Raw genomic sequence first — 18732 nt, 5'->3', positions numbered from 1 at the left:
CAAGCTGGCCAACTACATCAAAGTCATCCCTTCTGGCCAGTCCTACACTGACCTATGCGATTCACCAAGAATTCTACTGCTTCAATATATGTTTAGCCAAGGGACTAAGTATATATATATATAGTATATATATATATATAATGTTAATGTTATTAATACATAGAAAAGGCAGAAAATGAAACCTTTCCAAGTACAGGGAACTATCCTCACCATGTCTAAGACCCATGATAACAGTGACACCTGCTGGTTGAACTGCTTTTACTACCTAGAGCAAACAGACATACCTAAATATCATGTATGTATGTATATTTTAATTTATAAAGTGCTATTTACTTATGCACCATTCTACAGCAGAACAATAAATATACAGACAAACAGGGATCATTCCAATAATAAATACAAACTACAGTTGCATTAAAGAGCTAAGGGGCAGAATTACTAAAATAGAGAATAAACTCTCAAAATTTCCATGTCTGACATTTACAAAAAAAAGTCTGAACTGAAACAGGCCTTGCAAGAAAAAGTAGCAGAAAAGTTGCACAAGTTGTTTCCAAACTGTCACAAAACAAAACAGCGGCAAAAATCCGAAAACCTCTAAACTTTTGAAGCAAAGAAAAATCCTCTAGGGGAGTGAAGGAACATCTGCCATTGACTTCTAAATGATCTCTGCAAGTTTTAGCTGGTAAACTGTTGGATCTGTATTTTTTGCTGTTTTTGTTGCATAGTAAATCTCAGAAAAGTTGCAAATTTAGACCTAAAAATCTGCATTGGTTGGTAAATGCAGAGACACATTAAAGGAGTTCTCTACCCTGTAAAACTTACAATTTAAGTGGGTGGATAACTTATACACACAAATCGAAGGATATTAAGGAGCATATTTATTATGCTGTGTAAAACTAATTTGCTGAAAAAAGGGAGTAAAAAACTGTGTAAAATAAATGGAAAAGATTGCCGTCTGAATGCCGGATATTACGCCGGATATTATGCCGTTATTTTCCATAAGTTCCGGTGTAAGAAAAAACGAGTAAAAAAATTACGCAGATTTTACGCCATTTGTACACAGCGAAGCCTGGCGATGTGTGGTGAATTCTCTCACTGTTATTTACACAGCATAATAAATACGCCACTAAGTGTTGCAGATTACGGTGATTGACACTGCAATTTAAGTGCTAAAACTGGTTCAGTTGCTATTATAGTGGTCCAGGAGGGAAGATTTTCTCCAGAGAAATTCAAGGATGGCATTGAAAATCTAAGGTATGTAATGTAAATGTAAGGAGCAGCAAGACAGAAGTGTTTAAGGTAGGAAACAGTAGCCACGTGGTCAGCGCGAAAAGGTGGCGCACTCATTTGGGGACATTTCCCCATCATCTCGCTCCAAGCCATGCGGCCTTGCTGCTATTCCACGGAGGACTTCTTTTTTTCCTCTCTTTCATTTCAGTTCCTCATTCGCCTCCAGTCAGGATGACTGTGCTCCACAATATCAAACCAAAGATGGAGCGGCTGGCCAAGAACTAGCAGCTCGGCTGACATGTTGGTTCAGGTTCAGATTCTACGGCATCTGACGTGCCGGCCTTTCTTTCAAAATGACTTTTCCCGGCGTTTTTTTTAATCCCGGGCTGTAACTTTCAAGAGTTTCAATATTACGCTGGGAAGGCTGAAGCCTGACAAGAGGCCCAACATGTTCAAGTCTGCTAAGGGCTTTCTTCTCATTTGCAATCAGCTTCTTCTTCCTGCTGCTAATGCAGAAGAGCAAGATGGTGGGCTTTTTGCAAAGGCAGGAAGCTAAAGCGACCACAAATGGACTCGAACCCTCAATCTTCTGATCCGAAGTCAGACGCCTTATCCATTAGGCCACGCGGTCTGCCGCTGCTGCCAGAGCTCTGGGCGTGGGAGGTACCCCAACGAGCGCCACATCATGGTTTATACAAGTGTAGCATTCAAGCCTTACGTACTTTGGGGCGATTGCCCGTTACTGTCGGGCACAGCCCAGCTGCTTACTATCGTACTCTATCAGATGGAGTTGTGCCAAACAAGCGCAAGAGGCGAAATAAGAACTCTCAACACCGAGCTTTCGCATCAGTCACGGTTTACTGCACACAGCTCGGTTGGCCTGCCGTGCGCTTTAAGGTTTGGGCACGCCAACAGGGCACCGACCACGAAGGGACTCGAACCCTCAATCTTCTGATCCGAAGTCAGACGCCTTATCCATTAGGCCACGCGGTCAACAGGCAGCGCACTCATTTGCTCACACATCTTTCAGCGCATGTTCTAGGTTCGGCTGTAATATCAAATTGTGACATCCTTTACTTGCAAGAAGGACCGGAATAAAATGTCATTGGTGTGTTTTAACACACAACTGGATTCTATTCAATCACATTTTAACCGCCGGGATGTAAATTTGCAGGGTACCCTTTTAAGCAGAGTTTGCCTCGTAGTGCTCTCTCCCTCGCTCGCCCTGTATATTTCCACTGAAAAAAGCTTCCGGCTCTTAATTTATATTTAGAATGTCTCAATCCCCTCTCGCCAGCCCGGCAGGCTTCTGTCAGGATGGCCGAGTGGTCTAAGGCGCCAGACTCAAGAGTGCAGCTCTTCCCCAGGCTTGGGATTTCTGGTCTCCAGATGGAGGCGTGGGTTCAAATCCCACTTCTGACAAGCGGCTCTTTTCCTCAACGGTATATTCTCGCCATCGTTTCTACCAGCTCTTCTACATTAGAGGAATGTCGAAATCACCATCGTGGCTGGCATCTTAACAAAAGCTCATAGAAATCGAAAAAAAGGCTTCTTAGACTCGTCATTTCCCCATCATCTCGCTCCAAGCCATGCGGCCCTGCTGCTATTCCACGGAGGACTTCTTTTTTTCCTCTCTTTCATTTCAGTTCCTCATTCGCCTCCAGTCAGGATGACTGTGCTCCACAATATCAAACCAAAGATGGAGCGGCTGGCCAAGAACTAGCAGCTCGGCTGACATGACAGAGTGCTGGTTCAGATTCTACGGCATCTGACGTGCCGGCCTTTCTTTCAAAATGACTTTTCCCGGCGTTTTTTTTAATCCCGGGCTGTAACTTTCAAGAGTTTCAATATTACGCTGGGAAGGCTGAAGCCTGACAAGAGGCCCAACATGTTCAAGTCTGCTAAGGGCTTTCTTCTCATTTGCAATCAGCTTCTTCTTCCTGCTGCTAATGCAGAAGAGCAAGATGGTGGGCTTTTTGCAAAGGCAGGAAGCTAAAGCGACCACGAAGGGACTCGAACCCTCAATCTTCTGATCCGAAGTCAGACGCCTTATCCATTAGGCCACGCGGTCTGCCGCTGCTGCCAGAGCTCTGGGCGTGGGAGGTACCCCAACGAGCGCCACATCATGGTTTATACAAGTGTAGCATTCAAGCCTTACGTACTTTGGGGCGATTGCCCGTTACTGTCGGGCACAGCCCAGCTGCTTACTATCGTACTCTATCAGATGGAGTTGTGCCAAACAAGCGCAAGAGGCGAAATAAGAACTCTCAACACCGAGCTTTCGCATCAGTCACGGTTTACTGCACACAGCTCGGTTGGCCTGCCGTGCGCTTTAAGGTTTGGGCACGCCAACAGGGCGCCGACCACGAAGGGACTCGAACCCTCAATCTTCTGATCCGAAGTCAGACGCCTTATCCATTAGGCCACGCGGTCAACAGGCAGCGCACTCATTTGCTCACACATCTTTCAGCGCATGTTCTAGGTTCGGCTGTAATATCAAATTGTGACATCCTTTACTTGCAAGAAGGACCGGAATAAAATGTCATTGGTGTGTTTTAACACACAACTGGATTCTATTCAATCACATTTTAACCGCCGGGATGTAAATTTGCAGGGTACCCTTTTAAGCAGAGTTTGCCTCGTAGTGCTCTCTCCCTCGCTCGCCCTGTATATTTCCACTGAAAAAAGCTTCCGGCTCTTAATTTATATTTAGAATGTCTCAATCCCCTCTCGCCAGCCCGGCAGGCTTCTGTCAGGATGGCCGAGTGGTCTAAGGCGCCAGACTCAAGAGTGCAGCTCTTCCCCAGGCTTGGGATTTCTGGTCTCCAGATGGAGGCGTGGGTTCAAATCCCACTTCTGACAAGCGGCTCTTTTCCTCAACGGTATATTCTCGCCATCGTTTCTACCAGCTCTTCTACATTAGAGGAATGTCGAAATCACCATCGTGGCTGGCATCTTAACAAAAGCTCATAGAAATCGAAAAAAAGGCTTCTTAGACTCGTCATTTCCCCATCATCTCGCTCCAAGCCATGCGGCCCTGCTGCTATTCCACGGAGGACTTCTTTTTTTCCTCTCTTTCATTTCAGTTCCTCATTCGCCTCCAGTCAGGATGACTGTGCTCCACAATATCAAACCAAAGATGGAGCGGCTGGCCAAGAACTAGCAGCTCGGCTGACATGACAGAGTGCTGGTTCAGATTCTACGGCATCTGACGTGCCGGCCTTTCTTTCAAAATGACTTTTCCCGGCGTTTTTTTTAATCCCGGGCTGTAACTTTCAAGAGTTTCAATATTACGCTGGGAAGGCTGAAGCCTGACAAGAGGCCCAACATGTTCAAGTCTGCTAAGGGCTTTCTTCTCATTTGCAATCAGCTTCTTCTTCCTGCTGCTAATGCAGAAGAGCAAGATGGTGGGCTTTTTGCAAAGGCAGGAAGCTAAAGCGACCACGAAGGGACTCGAACCCTCAATCTTCTGATCCGAAGTCAGACGCCTTATCCATTAGGCCACGCGGTCTGCCGCTGCTGCCAGAGCTCTGGGCGTGGGAGGTACCCCAACGAGCGCCACATCATGGTTTATACAAGTGTAGCATTCAAGCCTTACGTACTTTGGGGCGATTGCCCGTTACTGTCGGGCACAGCCCAGCTGCTTACTATCGTACTCTATCAGATGGAGTTGTGCCAAACAAGCGCAAGAGGCGAAATAAGAACTCTCAACACCGAGCTTTCGCATCAGTCACGGTTTACTGCACACAGCTCGGTTGGCCTGCCGTGCGCTTTAAGGTTTGGGCACGCCAACAGGGCGCCGACCACGAAGGGACTCGAACCCTCAATCTTCTGATCCGAAGTCAGACGCCTTATCCATTAGGCCACGCGGTCAACAGGCAGCGCACTCATTTGCTCACACATCTTTCAGCGCATGTTCTAGGTTCGGCTGTAATATCAAATTGTGACATCCTTTACTTGCAAGAAGGACCGGAATAAAATGTCATTGGTGTGTTTTAACACACAACTGGATTCTATTCAATCACATTTTAACCGCCGGGATGTAAATTTGCAGGGTACCCTTTTAAGCAGAGTTTGCCTCGTAGTGCTCTCTCCCTCGCTCGCCCTGTATATTTCCACTGAAAAAAGCTTCCGGCTCTTAATTTATATTTAGAATGTCTCAATCCCCTCTCGCCAGCCCGGCAGGCTTCTGTCAGGATGGCCGAGTGGTCTAAGGCGCCAGACTCAAGAGTGCAGCTCTTCCCCAGGCTTGGGATTTCTGGTCTCCAGATGGAGGCGTGGGTTCAAATCCCACTTCTGACAAGCGGCTCTTTTCCTCAACGGTATATTCTCGCCATCGTTTCTACCAGCTCTTCTACATTAGAGGAATGTCGAAATCACCATCGTGGCTGGCATCTTAACAAAAGCTCATAGAAATCGAAAAAAAGGCTTCTTAGACTCGTCATTTCCCCATCATCTCGCTCCAAGCCATGCGGCCCTGCTGCTATTCCACGGAGGACTTCTTTTTTTCCTCTCTTTCATTTCAGTTCCTCATTCGCCTCCAGTCAGGATGACTGTGCTCCACAATATCAAACCAAAGATGGAGCGGCTGGCCAAGAACTAGCAGCTCGGCTGACATGACAGAGTGCTGGTTCAGATTCTACGGCATCTGACGTGCCGGCCTTTCTTTCAAAATGACTTTTCCCGGCGTTTTTTTTAATCCCGGGCTGTAACTTTCAAGAGTTTCAATATTACGCTGGGAAGGCTGAAGCCTGACAAGAGGCCCAACATGTTCAAGTCTGCTAAGGGCTTTCTTCTCATTTGCAATCAGCTTCTTCTTCCTGCTGCTAATGCAGAAGAGCAAGATGGTGGGCTTTTTGCAAAGGCAGGAAGCTAAAGCGACCACGAAGGGACTCGAACCCTCAATCTTCTGATCCGAAGTCAGACGCCTTATCCATTAGGCCACGCGGTCTGCCGCTGCTGCCAGAGCTCTGGGCGTGGGAGGTACCCCAACGAGCGCCACATCATGGTTTATACAAGTGTAGCATTCAAGCCTTACGTACTTTGGGGCGATTGCCCGTTACTGTCGGGCACAGCCCAGCTGCTTACTATCGTACTCTATCAGATGGAGTTGTGCCAAACAAGCGCAAGAGGCGAAATAAGAACTCTCAACACCGAGCTTTCGCATCAGTCACGGTTTACTGCACACAGCTCGGTTGGCCTGCCGTGCGCTTTAAGGTTTGGGCACGCCAACAGGGCGCCGACCACGAAGGGACTCGAACCCTCAATCTTCTGATCCGAAGTCAGACGCCTTATCCATTAGGCCACGCGGTCAACAGGCAGCGCACTCATTTGCTCACACATCTTTCAGCGCATGTTCTAGGTTCGGCTGTAATATCAAATTGTGACATCCTTTACTTGCAAGAAGGACCGGAATAAAATGTCATTGGTGTGTTTTAACACACAACTGGATTCTATTCAATCACATTTTAACCGCCGGGATGTAAATTTGCAGGGTACCCTTTTAAGCAGAGTTTGCCTCGTAGTGCTCTCTCCCTCGCTCGCCCTGTATATTTCCACTGAAAAAAGCTTCCGGCTCTTAATTTATATTTAGAATGTCTCAATCCCCTCTCGCCAGCCCGGCAGGCTTCTGTCAGGATGGCCGAGTGGTCTAAGGCGCCAGACTCAAGAGTGCAGCTCTTCCCCAGGCTTGGGATTTCTGGTCTCCAGATGGAGGCGTGGGTTCAAATCCCACTTCTGACAAGCGGCTCTTTTCCTCAACGGTATATTCTCGCCATCGTTTCTACCAGCTCTTCTACATTAGAGGAATGTCGAAATCACCATCGTGGCTGGCATCTTAACAAAAGCTCATAGAAATCGAAAAAAAGGCTTCTTAGACTCGTCATTTCCCCATCATCTCGCTCCAAGCCATGCGGCCCTGCTGCTATTCCACGGAGGACTTCTTTTTTTCCTCTCTTTCATTTCAGTTCCTCATTCGCCTCCAGTCAGGATGACTGTGCTCCACAATATCAAACCAAAGATGGAGCGGCTGGCCAAGAACTAGCAGCTCGGCTGACATGACAGAGTGCTGGTTCAGATTCTACGGCATCTGACGTGCCGGCCTTTCTTTCAAAATGACTTTTCCCGGCGTTTTTTTTAATCCCGGGCTGTAACTTTCAAGAGTTTCAATATTACGCTGGGAAGGCTGAAGCCTGACAAGAGGCCCAACATGTTCAAGTCTGCTAAGGGCTTTCTTCTCATTTGCAATCAGCTTCTTCTTCCTGCTGCTAATGCAGAAGAGCAAGATGGTGGGCTTTTTGCAAAGGCAGGAAGCTAAAGCGACCACGAAGGGACTCGAACCCTCAATCTTCTGATCCGAAGTCAGACGCCTTATCCATTAGGCCACGCGGTCTGCCGCTGCTGCCAGAGCTCTGGGCGTGGGAGGTACCCCAACGAGCGCCACATCATGGTTTATACAAGTGTAGCATTCAAGCCTTACGTACTTTGGGGCGATTGCCCGTTACTGTCGGGCACAGCCCAGCTGCTTACTATCGTACTCTATCAGATGGAGTTGTGCCAAACAAGCGCAAGAGGCGAAATAAGAACTCTCAACACCGAGCTTTCGCATCAGTCACGGTTTACTGCACACAGCTCGGTTGGCCTGCCGTGCGCTTTAAGGTTTGGGCACGCCAACAGGGCGCCGACCACGAAGGGACTCGAACCCTCAATCTTCTGATCCGAAGTCAGACGCCTTATCCATTAGGCCACGCGGTCAACAGGCAGCGCACTCATTTGCTCACACATCTTTCAGCGCATGTTCTAGGTTCGGCTGTAATATCAAATTGTGACATCCTTTACTTGCAAGAAGGACCGGAATAAAATGTCATTGGTGTGTTTTAACACACAACTGGATTCTATTCAATCACATTTTAACCGCCGGGATGTAAATTTGCAGGGTACCCTTTTAAGCAGAGTTTGCCTCGTAGTGCTCTCTCCCTCGCTCGCCCTGTATATTTCCACTGAAAAAAGCTTCCGGCTCTTAATTTATATTTAGAATGTCTCAATCCCCTCTCGCCAGCCCGGCAGGCTTCTGTCAGGATGGCCGAGTGGTCTAAGGCGCCAGACTCAAGAGTGCAGCTCTTCCCCAGGCTTGGGATTTCTGGTCTCCAGATGGAGGCGTGGGTTCAAATCCCACTTCTGACAAGCGGCTCTTTTCCTCAACGGTATATTCTCGCCATCGTTTCTACCAGCTCTTCTACATTAGAGGAATGTCGAAATCACCATCGTGGCTGGCATCTTAACAAAAGCTCATAGAAATCGAAAAAAAGGCTTCTTAGACTCGTCATTTCCCCATCATCTCGCTCCAAGCCATGCGGCCCTGCTGCTATTCCACGGAGGACTTCTTTTTTTCCTCTCTTTCATTTCAGTTCCTCATTCGCCTCCAGTCAGGATGACTGTGCTCCACAATATCAAACCAAAGATGGAGCGGCTGGCCAAGAACTAGCAGCTCGGCTGACATGACAGAGTGCTGGTTCAGATTCTACGGCATCTGACGTGCCGGCCTTTCTTTCAAAATGACTTTTCCCGGCGTTTTTTTTAATCCCGGGCTGTAACTTTCAAGAGTTTCAATATTACGCTGGGAAGGCTGAAGCCTGACAAGAGGCCCAACATGTTCAAGTCTGCTAAGGGCTTTCTTCTCATTTGCAATCAGCTTCTTCTTCCTGCTGCTAATGCAGAAGAGCAAGATGGTGGGCTTTTTGCAAAGGCAGGAAGCTAAAGCGACCACGAAGGGACTCGAACCCTCAATCTTCTGATCCGAAGTCAGACGCCTTATCCATTAGGCCACGCGGTCTGCCGCTGCTGCCAGAGCTCTGGGCGTGGGAGGTACCCCAACGAGCGCCACATCATGGTTTATACAAGTGTAGCATTCAAGCCTTACGTACTTTGGGGCGATTGCCCGTTACTGTCGGGCACAGCCCAGCTGCTTACTATCGTACTCTATCAGATGGAGTTGTGCCAAACAAGCGCAAGAGGCGAAATAAGAACTCTCAACACCGAGCTTTCGCATCAGTCACGGTTTACTGCACACAGCTCGGTTGGCCTGCCGTGCGCTTTAAGGTTTGGGCACGCCAACAGGGCGCCGACCACGAAGGGACTCGAACCCTCAATCTTCTGATCCGAAGTCAGACGCCTTATCCATTAGGCCACGCGGTCAACAGGCAGCGCACTCATTTGCTCACACATCTTTCAGCGCATGTTCTAGGTTCGGCTGTAATATCAAATTGTGACATCCTTTACTTGCAAGAAGGACCGGAATAAAATGTCATTGGTGTGTTTTAACACACAACTGGATTCTATTCAATCACATTTTAACCGCCGGGATGTAAATTTGCAGGGTACCCTTTTAAGCAGAGTTTGCCTCGTAGTGCTCTCTCCCTCGCTCGCCCTGTATATTTCCACTGAAAAAAGCTTCCGGCTCTTAATTTATATTTAGAATGTCTCAATCCCCTCTCGCCAGCCCGGCAGGCTTCTGTCAGGATGGCCGAGTGGTCTAAGGCGCCAGACTCAAGAGTGCAGCTCTTCCCCAGGCTTGGGATTTCTGGTCTCCAGATGGAGGCGTGGGTTCAAATCCCACTTCTGACAAGCGGCTCTTTTCCTCAACGGTATATTCTCGCCATCGTTTCTACCAGCTCTTCTACATTAGAGGAATGTCGAAATCACCATCGTGGCTGGCATCTTAACAAAAGCTCATAGAAATCGAAAAAAAGGCTTCTTAGACTCGTCATTTCCCCATCATCTCGCTCCAAGCCATGCGGCCCTGCTGCTATTCCACGGAGGACTTCTTTTTTTCCTCTCTTTCATTTCAGTTCCTCATTCGCCTCCAGTCAGGATGACTGTGCTCCACAATATCAAACCAAAGATGGAGCGGCTGGCCAAGAACTAGCAGCTCGGCTGACATGACAGAGTGCTGGTTCAGATTCTACGGCATCTGACGTGCCGGCCTTTCTTTCAAAATGACTTTTCCCGGCGTTTTTTTTAATCCCGGGCTGTAACTTTCAAGAGTTTCAATATTACGCTGGGAAGGCTGAAGCCTGACAAGAGGCCCAACATGTTCAAGTCTGCTAAGGGCTTTCTTCTCATTTGCAATCAGCTTCTTCTTCCTGCTGCTAATGCAGAAGAGCAAGATGGTGGGCTTTTTGCAAAGGCAGGAAGCTAAAGCGACCACGAAGGGACTCGAACCCTCAATCTTCTGATCCGAAGTCAGACGCCTTATCCATTAGGCCACGCGGTCTGCCGCTGCTGCCAGAGCTCTGGGCGTGGGAGGTACCCCAACGAGCGCCACATCATGGTTTATACAAGTGTAGCATTCAAGCCTTACGTACTTTGGGGCGATTGCCCGTTACTGTCGGGCACAGCCCAGCTGCTTACTATCGTACTCTATCAGATGGAGTTGTGCCAAACAAGCGCAAGAGGCGAAATAAGAACTCTCAACACCGAGCTTTCGCATCAGTCACGGTTTACTGCACACAGCTCGGTTGGCCTGCCGTGCGCTTTAAGGTTTGGGCACGCCAACAGGGCGCCGACCACGAAGGGACTCGAACCCTCAATCTTCTGATCCGAAGTCAGACGCCTTATCCATTAGGCCACGCGGTCAACAGGCAGCGCACTCATTTGCTCACACATCTTTCAGCGCATGTTCTAGGTTCGGCTGTAATATCAAATTGTGACATCCTTTACTTGCAAGAAGGACCGGAATAAAATGTCATTGGTGTGTTTTAACACACAACTGGATTCTATTCAATCACATTTTAACCGCCGGGATGTAAATTTGCAGGGTACCCTTTTAAGCAGAGTTTGCCTCGTAGTGCTCTCTCCCTCGCTCGCCCTGTATATTTCCACTGAAAAAAGCTTCCGGCTCTTAATTTATATTTAGAATGTCTCAATCCCCTCTCGCCAGCCCGGCAGGCTTCTGTCAGGATGGCCGAGTGGTCTAAGGCGCCAGACTCAAGAGTGCAGCTCTTCCCCAGGCTTGGGATTTCTGGTCTCCAGATGGAGGCGTGGGTTCAAATCCCACTTCTGACAAGCGGCTCTTTTCCTCAACGGTATATTCTCGCCATCGTTTCTACCAGCTCTTCTACATTAGAGGAATGTCGAAATCACCATCGTGGCTGGCATCTTAACAAAAGCTCATAGAAATCGAAAAAAAGGCTTCTTAGACTCGTCATTTCCCCATCATCTCGCTCCAAGCCATGCGGCCCTGCTGCTATTCCACGGAGGACTTCTTTTTTTCCTCTCTTTCATTTCAGTTCCTCATTCGCCTCCAGTCAGGATGACTGTGCTCCACAATATCAAACCAAAGATGGAGCGGCTGGCCAAGAACTAGCAGCTCGGCTGACATGACAGAGTGCTGGTTCAGATTCTACGGCATCTGACGTGCCGGCCTTTCTTTCAAAATGACTTTTCCCGGCGTTTTTTTTAATCCCGGGCTGTAACTTTCAAGAGTTTCAATATTACGCTGGGAAGGCTGAAGCCTGACAAGAGGCCCAACATGTTCAAGTCTGCTAAGGGCTTTCTTCTCATTTGCAATCAGCTTCTTCTTCCTGCTGCTAATGCAGAAGAGCAAGATGGTGGGCTTTTTGCAAAGGCAGGAAGCTAAAGCGACCACGAAGGGACTCGAACCCTCAATCTTCTGATCCGAAGTCAGACGCCTTATCCATTAGGCCACGCGGTCTGCCGCTGCTGCCAGAGCTCTGGGCGTGGGAGGTACCCCAACGAGCGCCACATCATGGTTTATACAAGTGTAGCATTCAAGCCTTACGTACTTTGGGGCGATTGCCCGTTACTGTCGGGCACAGCCCAGCTGCTTACTATCGTACTCTATCAGATGGAGTTGTGCCAAACAAGCGCAAGAGGCGAAATAAGAACTCTCAACACCGAGCTTTCGCATCAGTCACGGTTTACTGCACACAGCTCGGTTGGCCTGCCGTGCGCTTTAAGGTTTGGGCACGCCAACAGGGCGCCGACCACGAAGGGACTCGAACCCTCAATCTTCTGATCCGAAGTCAGACGCCTTATCCATTAGGCCACGCGGTCAACAGGCAGCGCACTCATTTGCTCACACATCTTTCAGCGCATGTTCTAGGTTCGGCTGTAATATCAAATTGTGACATCCTTTACTTGCAAGAAGGACCGGAATAAAATGTCATTGGTGTGTTTTAACACACAACTGGATTCTATTCAATCACATTTTAACCGCCGGGATGTAAATTTGCAGGGTACCCTTTTAAGCAGAGTTTGCCTCGTAGTGCTCTCTCCCTCGCTCGCCCTGTATATTTCCACTGAAAAAAGCTTCCGGCTCTTAATTTATATTTAGAATGTCTCAATCCCCTCTCGCCAGCCCGGCAGGCTTCTGTCAGGATGGCCGAGTGGTCTAAGGCGCCAGACTCAAGAGTGCAGCTCTTCCCCAGGCTTGGGATTTCTGGTCTCCAGATGGAGGCGTGGGTTCAAATCCCACTTCTGACAAGCGGCTCTTTTCCTCAACGGTATATTCTCGCCATCGTTTCTACCAGCTCTTCTACATTAGAGGAATGTCGAAATCACCATCGTGGCTGGCATCTTAACAAAAGCTCATAGAAATCGAAAAAAAGGCTTCTTAGACTCGTCATTTCCCCATCATCTCGCTCCAAGCCATGCGGCCCTGCTGCTATTCCACGGAGGACTTCTTTTTTTCCTCTCTTTCATTTCAGTTCCTCATTCGCCTCCAGTCAGGATGACTGTGCTCCACAATATCAAACCAAAGATGGAGCGGCTGGCCAAGAACTAGCAGCTCGGCTGACATGACAGAGTGCTGGTTCAGATTCTACGGCATCTGACGTGCCGGCCTTTCTTTCAAAATGACTTTTCCCGGCGTTTTTTTTAATCCCGGGCTGTAACTTTCAAGAGTTTCAATATTACGCTGGGAAGGCTGAAGCCTGACAAGAGGCCCAACATGTTCAAGTCTGCTAAGGGCTTTCTTCTCATTTGCAATCAGCTTCTTCTTCCTGCTGCTAATGCAGAAGAGCAAGATGGTGGGCTTTTTGCAAAGGCAGGAAGCTAAAGCGACCACGAAGGGACTCGAACCCTCAATCTTCTGATCCGAAGTCAGACGCCTTATCCATTAGGCCACGCGGTCTGCCGCTGCTGCCAGAGCTCTGGGCGTGGGAGGTACCCCAACGAGCGCCACATCATGGTTTATACAAGTGTAGCATTCAAGCCTTACGTACTTTGGGGCGATTGCCCGTTACTGTCGGGCACAGCCCAGCTGCTTACTATCGTACTCTATCAGATGGAGTTGTGCCAAACAAGCGCAAGAGGCGAAATAAGAACTCTCAACACCGAGCTTTCGCATCAGTCACGGTTTACTGCACACAGCTCGGTTGGCCTGCCGTGCGCTTTAAGGTTTGGGCACGCCAACAGGGCGCCGACCACGAAGGGACTCGAACCCTCAATCTTCTGATCCGAAGTCAGACGCCTTATCCATTAGGCCACGCGGTCAACAGGCAGCGCACTCATTTGCTCACACATCTTTCAGCGCATGTTCTAGGTTCGGCTGTAATATCAAATTGTGACATCCTTTACTTGCAAGAAGGACCGGAATAAAATGTCATTGGTGTGTTTTAACACACAACTGGATTCTATTCAATCACATTTTAACCGCCGGGATGTAAATTTGCAGGGTACCCTTTTAAGCAGAGTTTGCCTCGTAGTGCTCTCTCCCTCGCTCGCCCTGTATATTTCCACTGAAAAAAGCTTCCGGCTCTTAATTTATATTTAGAATGTCTCAATCCCCTCTCGCCAGCCCGGCAGGCTTCTGTCAGGATGGCCGAGTGGTCTAAGGCGCCAGACTCAAGAGTGCAGCTCTTCCCCAGGCTTGGGATTTCTGGTCTCCAGATGGAGGCGTGGGTTCAAATCCCACTTCTGACAAGCGGCTCTTTTCCTCAACGGTATATTCTCGCCATCGTTTCTACCAGCTCTTCTACATTAGAGGAATGTCGAAATCACCATCGTGGCTGGCATCTTAACAAAAGCTCATAGAAATCGAAAAAAAGGCTTCTTAGACTCGTCATTTCCCCATCATCTCGCTCCAAGCCATGCGGCCCTGCTGCTATTCCACGGAGGACTTCTTTTTTTCCTCTCTTTCATTTCAGTTCCTCATTCGCCTCCAGTCAGGATGACTGTGCTCCACAATATCAAACCAAAGATGGAGCGGCTGGCCAAGAACTAGCAGCTCGGCTGACATGACAGAGTGCTGGTTCAGATTCTACGGCATCTGACGTGCCGGCCTTTCTTTCAAAATGACTTTTCCCGGCGTTTTTTTTAATCCCGGGCTGTAACTTTCAAGAGTTTCAATATTACGCTGGGAAGGCTGAAGCCTGACAAGAGGCCCAACATGTTCAAGTCTGCTAAGGGCTTTCTTCTCATTTGCAATCAGCTTCTTCTTCCTGCTGCTAATGCAGAAGAGCAAGATGGTGGGCTTTTTGCAAAGGCAGGAAGCTAAAGCGACCACGAAGGGACTCGAACCCTCAATCTTCTGATCCGAAGTCAGACGCCTTATCCATTAGGCCACGCGGTCTGCCGCTGCTGCCAGAGCTCTGGGCGTGGGAGGTACCCCAACGAGCGCCACATCATGGTTTATACAAGTGTAGCATTCAAGCCTTACGTACTTTGGGGCGATTGCCCGTTACTGTCGGGCACAGCCCAGCTGCTTACTATCGTACTCTATCAGATGGAGTTGTGCCAAACAAGCGCAAGAGGCGAAATAAGAACTCTCAACACCGAGCTTTCGCATCAGTCACGGTTTACTGCACACAGCTCGGTTGGCCTGCCGTGCGCTTTAAGGTTTGGGCACGCCAACAGGGCGCCGACCACGAAGGGACTCGAACCCTCAATCTTCTGATCCGAAGTCAGACGCCTTATCCATTAGGCCACGCGGTCAACAGGCAGCGCACTCATTTGCTCACACATCTTTCAGCGCATGTTCTAGGTTCGGCTGTAATATCAAATTGTGACATCCTTTACTTGCAAGAAGGACCGGAATAAAATGTCATTGGTGTGTTTTAACACACAACTGGATTCTATTCAATCACATTTTAACCGCCGGGATGTAAATTTGCAGGGTACCCTTTTAAGCAGAGTTTGCCTCGTAGTGCTCTCTCCCTCGCTCGCCCTGTATATTTCCACTGAAAAAAGCTTCCGGCTCTTAATTTATATTTAGAATGTCTCAATCCCCTCTCGCCAGCCCGGCAGGCTTCTGTCAGGATGGCCGAGTGGTCTAAGGCGCCAGACTCAAGAGTGCAGCTCTTCCCCAGGCTTGGGATTTCTGGTCTCCAGATGGAGGCGTGGGTTCAAATCCCACTTCTGACAAGCGGCTCTTTTCCTCAACGGTATATTCTCGCCATCGTTTCTACCAGCTCTTCTACATTAGAGGAATGTCGAAATCACCATCGTGGCTGGCATCTTAACAAAAGCTCATAGAAATCGAAAAAAAGGCTTCTTAGACTCGTCATTTCCCCATCATCTCGCTCCAAGCCATGCGGCCCTGCTGCTATTCCACGGAGGACTTCTTTTTTTCCTCTCTTTCATTTCAGTTCCTCATTCGCCTCCAGTCAGGATGACTGTGCTCCACAATATCAAACCAAAGATGGAGCGGCTGGCCAAGAACTAGCAGCTCGGCTGACATGACAGAGTGCTGGTTCAGATTCTACGGCATCTGACGTGCCGGCCTTTCTTTCAAAATGACTTTTCCCGGCGTTTTTTTTAATCCCGGGCTGTAACTTTCAAGAGTTTCAATATTACGCTGGGAAGGCTGAAGCCTGACAAGAGGCCCAACATGTTCAAGTCTGCTAAGGGCTTTCTTCTCATTTGCAATCAGCTTCTTCTTCCTGCTGCTAATGCAGAAGAGCAAGATGGTGGGCTTTTTGCAAAGGCAGGAAGCTAAAGCGACCACGAAGGGACTCGAACCCTCAATCTTCTGATCCGAAGTCAGACGCCTTATCCATTAGGCCACGCGGTCTGCCGCTGCTGCCAGAGCTCTGGGCGTGGGAGGTACCCCAACGAGCGCCACATCATGGTTTATACAAGTGTAGCATTCAAGCCTTACGTACTTTGGGGCGATTGCCCGTTACTGTCGGGCACAGCCCAGCTGCTTACTATCGTACTCTATCAGATGGAGTTGTGCCAAACAAGCGCAAGAGGCGAAATAAGAACTCTCAACACCGAGCTTTCGCATCAGTCACGGTTTACTGCACACAGCTCGGTTGGCCTGCCGTGCGCTTTAAGGTTTGGGCACGCCAACAGGGCGCCGACCACGAAGGGACTCGAACCCTCAATCTTCTGATCCGAAGTCAGACGCCTTATCCATTAGGCCACGCGGTCAACAGGCAGCGCACTCATTTGCTCACACATCTTTCAGCGCATGTTCTAGGTTCGGCTGTAATATCAAATTGTGACATCCTTTACTTGCAAGAAGGACCGGAATAAAATGTCATTGGTGTGTTTTAACACACAACTGGATTCTATTCAATCACATTTTAACCGCCGGGATGTAAATTTGCAGGGTACCCTTTTAAGCAGAGTTTGCCTCGTAGTGCTCTCTCCCTCGCTCGCCCTGTATATTTCCACTGAAAAAAGCTTCCGGCTCTTAATTTATATTTAGAATGTCTCAATCCCCTCTCGCCAGCCCGGCAGGCTTCTGTCAGGATGGCCGAGTGGTCTAAGGCGCCAGACTCAAGAGTGCAGCTCTTCCCCAGGCTTGGGATTTCTGGTCTCCAGATGGAGGCGTGGGTTCAAATCCCACTTCTGACAAGCGGCTCTTTTCCTCAACGGTATATTCTCGCCATCGTTTCTACCAGCTCTTCTACATTAGAGGAATGTCGAAATCACCATCGTGGCTGGCATCTTAACAAAAGCTCATAGAAATCGAAAAAAAGGCTTCTTAGACTCGTCATTTCCCCATCATCTCGCTCCAAGCCATGCGGCCCTGCTGCTATTCCACGGAGGACTTCTTTTTTTCCTCTCTTTCATTTCAGTTCCTCATTCGCCTCCAGTCAGGATGACTGTGCTCCACAATATCAAACCAAAGATGGAGCGGCTGGCCAAGAACTAGCAGCTCGGCTGACATGACAGAGTGCTGGTTCAGATTCTACGGCATCTGACGTGCCGGCCTTTCTTTCAAAATGACTTTTCCCGGCGTTTTTTTTAATCCCGGGCTGTAACTTTCAAGAGTTTCAATATTACGCTGGGAAGGCTGAAGCCTGACAAGAGGCCCAACATGTTCAAGTCTGCTAAGGGCTTTCTTCTCATTTGCAATCAGCTTCTTCTTCCTGCTGCTAATGCAGAAGAGCAAGATGGTGGGCTTTTTGCAAAGGCAGGAAGCTAAAGCGACCACGAAGGGACTCGAACCCTCAATCTTCTGATCCGAAGTCAGACGCCTTATCCATTAGGCCCCCTGCCGCTGCTGCCAGAGCTCTGGGCGTGGGAGGTACCCCAACGAGCGCCACATCATGGTTTATACAAGTGTAGCATTCAAGCCTTACGTACTTTGGGGCGATTGCCCGTTACTGTCGGGCACAGCCCAGCTGCTTACTATCGTACTCTATCAGATGGAGTTGTGCCAAACAAGCGCAAGAGGCGAAATAAGAACTCTCAACACCGAGCTTTCGCATCAGTCACGGTTTACTGCACACAGCTCGGTTGGCCTGCCGTGCGCTTTAAGGTTTGGGCACGCCAACAGGGCGCCGACCACGAAGGGACTCGAACCCTCAATCTTCTGATCCGAAGTCAGACGCCTTATCCATTAGGCCACGCGGTCAACAGGCAGCGCACTCATTTGCTCACACATCTTTCAGCGCATGTTCTAGGTTCGGCTGTAATATCAAATTGTGACATCCTTTACTTGCAAGAAGGACCGGAATAAAATGTCATTGGTGTGTTTTAACACACAACTGGATTCTATTCAATCACATTTTAACCGCCGGGATGTAAATTTGCAGGGTACCCTTTTAAGCAGAGTTTGCCTCGTAGTGCTCTCTCCCTCGCTCGCCCTGTATATTTCCACTGAAAAAAGCTTCCGGCTCTTAATTTATATTTAGAATGTCTCAATCCCCTCTCGCCAGCCCGGCAGGCTTCTGTCAGGATGGCCGAGTGGTCTAAGGCGCCAGACTCAAGAGTGCAGCTCTTCCCCAGGCTTGGGATTTCTGGTCTCCAGATGGAGGCGTGGGTTCAAATCCCACTTCTGACAAGCGGCTCTTTTCCTCAACGGTATATTCTCGCCATCGTTTCTACCAGCTCTTCTACATTAGAGGAATGTCGAAATCACCATCGTGGCTGGCATCTTAACAAAAGCTCATAGAAATCGAAAAAAAGGCTTCTTAGACTCGTCATTTCCCCATCATCTCGCTCCAAGCCATGCGGCCCTGCTGCTATTCCACGGAGGACTTCTTTTTTTCCTCTCTTTCATTTCAGTTCCTCATTCGCCTCCAGTCA

At 48.8% G+C, this 18732-nt stretch overlaps 35 non-coding genes across 35 annotated transcripts; 12 read left to right on the top strand and 23 right to left on the bottom strand.

The window, feature by feature from the left end:
- Positions 1-1788: 1788 nt before the first annotated feature.
- trnar-ucg lies at positions 1789-1861 on the bottom strand. Its single transcript has one exon. It is a non-coding gene; the product is annotated as a tRNA-Arg (tRNA).
- A 289-nt stretch (positions 1862-2150) lies between these two features.
- Positions 2151-2223, bottom strand: trnar-ucg. The gene has a single exon. It is a non-coding gene; the product is annotated as a tRNA-Arg (tRNA).
- A 318-nt stretch (positions 2224-2541) lies between these two features.
- On the top strand, positions 2542-2652 carry trnal-caa. The gene is made up of 2 exons: positions 2542-2579; positions 2607-2652. It is a non-coding gene; the product is annotated as a tRNA-Leu (tRNA).
- Positions 2653-3228: 576 nt separating this feature from the next.
- On the bottom strand, positions 3229-3301 carry trnar-ucg. The gene has a single exon. It is a non-coding gene; the product is annotated as a tRNA-Arg (tRNA).
- Positions 3302-3590: 289 nt separating this feature from the next.
- On the bottom strand, positions 3591-3663 carry trnar-ucg. The gene has a single exon. It is a non-coding gene; the product is annotated as a tRNA-Arg (tRNA).
- Positions 3664-3981: 318 nt separating this feature from the next.
- Positions 3982-4092, top strand: trnal-caa. Its single transcript has 2 exons — positions 3982-4019; positions 4047-4092. It is a non-coding gene; the product is annotated as a tRNA-Leu (tRNA).
- Positions 4093-4668: 576 nt separating this feature from the next.
- trnar-ucg lies at positions 4669-4741 on the bottom strand. Its single transcript has one exon. It is a non-coding gene; the product is annotated as a tRNA-Arg (tRNA).
- A 289-nt stretch (positions 4742-5030) lies between these two features.
- On the bottom strand, positions 5031-5103 carry trnar-ucg. The gene has a single exon. It is a non-coding gene; the product is annotated as a tRNA-Arg (tRNA).
- Positions 5104-5421: 318 nt separating this feature from the next.
- Positions 5422-5532, top strand: trnal-caa. Its single transcript has 2 exons — positions 5422-5459; positions 5487-5532. It is a non-coding gene; the product is annotated as a tRNA-Leu (tRNA).
- A 576-nt stretch (positions 5533-6108) lies between these two features.
- trnar-ucg lies at positions 6109-6181 on the bottom strand. The gene has a single exon. It is a non-coding gene; the product is annotated as a tRNA-Arg (tRNA).
- A 289-nt stretch (positions 6182-6470) lies between these two features.
- On the bottom strand, positions 6471-6543 carry trnar-ucg. Its single transcript has one exon. It is a non-coding gene; the product is annotated as a tRNA-Arg (tRNA).
- Positions 6544-6861: 318 nt separating this feature from the next.
- Positions 6862-6972, top strand: trnal-caa. Its single transcript has 2 exons — positions 6862-6899; positions 6927-6972. It is a non-coding gene; the product is annotated as a tRNA-Leu (tRNA).
- A 576-nt stretch (positions 6973-7548) lies between these two features.
- trnar-ucg lies at positions 7549-7621 on the bottom strand. The gene has a single exon. It is a non-coding gene; the product is annotated as a tRNA-Arg (tRNA).
- Positions 7622-7910: 289 nt separating this feature from the next.
- On the bottom strand, positions 7911-7983 carry trnar-ucg. The gene has a single exon. It is a non-coding gene; the product is annotated as a tRNA-Arg (tRNA).
- Positions 7984-8301: 318 nt separating this feature from the next.
- trnal-caa lies at positions 8302-8412 on the top strand. Its single transcript has 2 exons — positions 8302-8339; positions 8367-8412. It is a non-coding gene; the product is annotated as a tRNA-Leu (tRNA).
- A 576-nt stretch (positions 8413-8988) lies between these two features.
- trnastop-uca lies at positions 8989-9061 on the bottom strand. Its single transcript has one exon. It is a non-coding gene; the product is annotated as a tRNA-Arg (tRNA).
- A 289-nt stretch (positions 9062-9350) lies between these two features.
- trnar-ucg lies at positions 9351-9423 on the bottom strand. Its single transcript has one exon. It is a non-coding gene; the product is annotated as a tRNA-Arg (tRNA).
- Positions 9424-9741: 318 nt separating this feature from the next.
- trnal-caa lies at positions 9742-9852 on the top strand. Its single transcript has 2 exons — positions 9742-9779; positions 9807-9852. It is a non-coding gene; the product is annotated as a tRNA-Leu (tRNA).
- A 576-nt stretch (positions 9853-10428) lies between these two features.
- trnar-ucg lies at positions 10429-10501 on the bottom strand. Its single transcript has one exon. It is a non-coding gene; the product is annotated as a tRNA-Arg (tRNA).
- A 289-nt stretch (positions 10502-10790) lies between these two features.
- On the bottom strand, positions 10791-10863 carry trnar-ucg. The gene has a single exon. It is a non-coding gene; the product is annotated as a tRNA-Arg (tRNA).
- A 318-nt stretch (positions 10864-11181) lies between these two features.
- Positions 11182-11292, top strand: trnal-caa. Its single transcript has 2 exons — positions 11182-11219; positions 11247-11292. It is a non-coding gene; the product is annotated as a tRNA-Leu (tRNA).
- Positions 11293-11868: 576 nt separating this feature from the next.
- trnar-ucg lies at positions 11869-11941 on the bottom strand. The gene has a single exon. It is a non-coding gene; the product is annotated as a tRNA-Arg (tRNA).
- A 289-nt stretch (positions 11942-12230) lies between these two features.
- trnar-ucg lies at positions 12231-12303 on the bottom strand. The gene has a single exon. It is a non-coding gene; the product is annotated as a tRNA-Arg (tRNA).
- Positions 12304-12621: 318 nt separating this feature from the next.
- trnal-caa lies at positions 12622-12732 on the top strand. Its single transcript has 2 exons — positions 12622-12659; positions 12687-12732. It is a non-coding gene; the product is annotated as a tRNA-Leu (tRNA).
- Positions 12733-13308: 576 nt separating this feature from the next.
- Positions 13309-13381, bottom strand: trnar-ucg. Its single transcript has one exon. It is a non-coding gene; the product is annotated as a tRNA-Arg (tRNA).
- Positions 13382-13670: 289 nt separating this feature from the next.
- trnar-ucg lies at positions 13671-13743 on the bottom strand. The gene has a single exon. It is a non-coding gene; the product is annotated as a tRNA-Arg (tRNA).
- Positions 13744-14061: 318 nt separating this feature from the next.
- Positions 14062-14172, top strand: trnal-caa. The gene is made up of 2 exons: positions 14062-14099; positions 14127-14172. It is a non-coding gene; the product is annotated as a tRNA-Leu (tRNA).
- Positions 14173-14748: 576 nt separating this feature from the next.
- Positions 14749-14821, bottom strand: trnar-ucg. The gene has a single exon. It is a non-coding gene; the product is annotated as a tRNA-Arg (tRNA).
- Positions 14822-15110: 289 nt separating this feature from the next.
- On the bottom strand, positions 15111-15183 carry trnar-ucg. The gene has a single exon. It is a non-coding gene; the product is annotated as a tRNA-Arg (tRNA).
- Positions 15184-15501: 318 nt separating this feature from the next.
- trnal-caa lies at positions 15502-15612 on the top strand. Its single transcript has 2 exons — positions 15502-15539; positions 15567-15612. It is a non-coding gene; the product is annotated as a tRNA-Leu (tRNA).
- Positions 15613-16188: 576 nt separating this feature from the next.
- Positions 16189-16261, bottom strand: trnar-ucg. The gene has a single exon. It is a non-coding gene; the product is annotated as a tRNA-Arg (tRNA).
- Positions 16262-16550: 289 nt separating this feature from the next.
- Positions 16551-16623, bottom strand: trnar-ucg. The gene has a single exon. It is a non-coding gene; the product is annotated as a tRNA-Arg (tRNA).
- Positions 16624-16941: 318 nt separating this feature from the next.
- Positions 16942-17052, top strand: trnal-caa. Its single transcript has 2 exons — positions 16942-16979; positions 17007-17052. It is a non-coding gene; the product is annotated as a tRNA-Leu (tRNA).
- Positions 17053-17985: 933 nt separating this feature from the next.
- Positions 17986-18058, bottom strand: trnar-ucg. The gene has a single exon. It is a non-coding gene; the product is annotated as a tRNA-Arg (tRNA).
- Positions 18059-18376: 318 nt separating this feature from the next.
- trnal-caa lies at positions 18377-18487 on the top strand. The gene is made up of 2 exons: positions 18377-18414; positions 18442-18487. It is a non-coding gene; the product is annotated as a tRNA-Leu (tRNA).
- The last annotated feature ends 245 nt before the right edge of the window (positions 18488-18732 follow it).

Source organism: Xenopus tropicalis, chromosome 8 (genome assembly GCF_000004195.4).
Source record: "Xenopus tropicalis strain Nigerian chromosome 8, UCB_Xtro_10.0, whole genome shotgun sequence".
Lineage (NCBI taxonomy): Eukaryota > Metazoa > Chordata > Amphibia > Anura > Pipidae > Xenopus > Xenopus tropicalis.
This window is presented reverse-complemented; position numbering and strand designations above follow the sequence as displayed.